Here is a 2,163-nt window from a genome sequence, read left to right as displayed (position 1 = left end):
ACTATATCTTCAGTCTATATGAAATCACTAGAGACAATCAAACTTAAAAAAGAAAAGCTGATTTCACCCATGGAAGGAAAAGCTATACTATACCTCGAACAATTTATATATATTTCACACAGAATATAATGGTATTTGGACAGATCTTTCAAAGCAAAAGCATAATGCTAAAGAAAAAAAAAAAAAGTAACTGAACCTAATAAGGAAAAACACTTACTTTCTTTGAGATCATACATTTAAATATAACTTTTCTATTCTTTTAGACTAATCTTTTTCATACAAACTGGCTGGATCCAGACTGATGAAGCTACTTAACTGAGAGGCAAAACCTTTCGAGAATAGAAGACCAGAATCCCACTAATCAATTTCAAGATAACCGGATGCAGTTCCTTTGAAACAGTCATCCAGTATATATTTGATAAAATACTGTAAAAGAACAACACCTGTTCGCTTGCAAAGCCTCATTTAATATTTTTTGTCTAACAGAACTTTTATCACAAGAATGATTTTGAAAAACAGTCAATTCTAAATTCCATCAGACATCACAACATCATTTTCAGTGCCAGAAAACACGACTCCCTACATACCTGTTCTACAATATGACTGATTTATTATCTCAAATAAACCTAAAATGATATCAATCAGGCAGGAAATCTTTTTTTGTAATAATCTCTCTTCTTCTTTCAAAAGCTTTGCAAATATTTATCTTCATTGTATTGTGTTCCATGAAGCTTTTCACAAAGACTCCAAGGATTTTTTTAGGTTAATTTTTCACTCTTACTCAGATTAAAACTGTTATGTGAAAAACAGTTACCTGCTTTGGGGACGCAAATATAGACTTGATAGAAAAAATAAATAAATAAATAAAAGTTTGTAATAAAATCTAAACATAGTAAATATCATTTTATTTAACACACAGCTAAATAACTAACATTTAGTGCAGGAGCTGTTTTATTTTTATGCTAGTTTTAAATATAAAAAAGTGCAAAATTAACAAAAGCTTGAATTGAACAAATACATTGTTCAACCAACAAGTGAGCAAATCACTAAGCCTCATGTGTTTCAACACCAATCTTTATGCTTTTTACAAGCTTGGGACAGATTTTCTTTTAGGACTGCAGAGATGACTTGGTAGTAGATTTTGTTTTACTCCAGTTCCTGGAAATTTAAGCATAGCTCAGCCAGGAACCGTGAGTGTAGACTATACACAAATCTGTGGATTTAACCTTGCAGTCAGCTGCTGAATTACTGTCAGACAATAAACACTTTATGAATGACCGGACGGTAACGTTCATGCAGACACTGGCTTTGTTGTTCCTGGGCAGTCTACAGGAAAAAGAAAGTGTCCAAGAGCTTAGAGACTTTTTTTTTTTTTTGTAAATTGAATCACATATTTTCTCGAGACTGGTGTGTCAGGTTACTACCAAATTTCCTCAGGATTTAGTGACCATGTAAATTCTAGGAAGAGAAGGCTGTATATGATAGAAGACTGTAATATATGTAGTTACTGTCAAAACACTGCTGGTCAAAGAGCCTTTGTGTTCTTAGGTTAAAAGAGTTCAGACCCATTTAAACTGGCATGATGGATGGGAGACCGAATGTGTGTGTGCAGGCTTCAACCCAAAGAATTCTGTTTTGACTGGCTAGTTAGGTCATGAAAATAACAAAAATAAATACATAAAAAAACACCTAATTTAATGTGGGTACTACAGAAAAGTGAACTTCGTGGAGAACCATGAAGATAAAGGCCACATAACAGCTGCTTCAACTTAACAAAAGTGGAGAGAATGTTTTACTATTTTATCCTTCTCCCTTTCGCTGTCAGACATGCTCATACACACACACGTGGCGTGTGGAGGGCTTTGGGCTGTGGAGCCAGAAATCTTGCGTTTAAATTTAGCCTGCATATCATCTGTCATATCCGCTGCTCTGGACCCCGACTGAAACTTCCTCTGTCCACAGTCCGAGCATTTCTCCACTGCTGTTTATGAACTCCCTAAGAGAACATTGGCACTGACCGTTTCAGAAAGGTTAACTCAGCTGCAGTCCTACAATGTAAACAACACACTACTTTTTTTCAGAGAAGGAGAATTATTTTGAGTATTTGAGTTCATAAGGACCAATCGAGATTGTGACCATACTGCCTTCCTTCACAACACCTTT

At 35.0% G+C, this 2,163-nt stretch overlaps 1 protein-coding gene across 1 annotated transcript in view; it reads left to right on the top strand.

The window, feature by feature from the left end:
- ppfibp2a (PPFIA binding protein 2a) overlaps positions 1-2,163 on the top strand; it is a gene marked incomplete in the record, with an annotated part of 19,994 nt that overhangs the window by 7,671 nt on the left and 10,160 nt on the right.

Source organism: Oryzias melastigma, linkage group LG3 (assembly GCF_002922805.2).
Source record: "Oryzias melastigma strain HK-1 linkage group LG3, ASM292280v2, whole genome shotgun sequence".
Classification (NCBI taxonomy): domain Eukaryota; kingdom Metazoa; phylum Chordata; class Actinopteri; order Beloniformes; family Adrianichthyidae; genus Oryzias; species Oryzias melastigma.
This window is presented reverse-complemented; position numbering and strand designations above follow the sequence as displayed.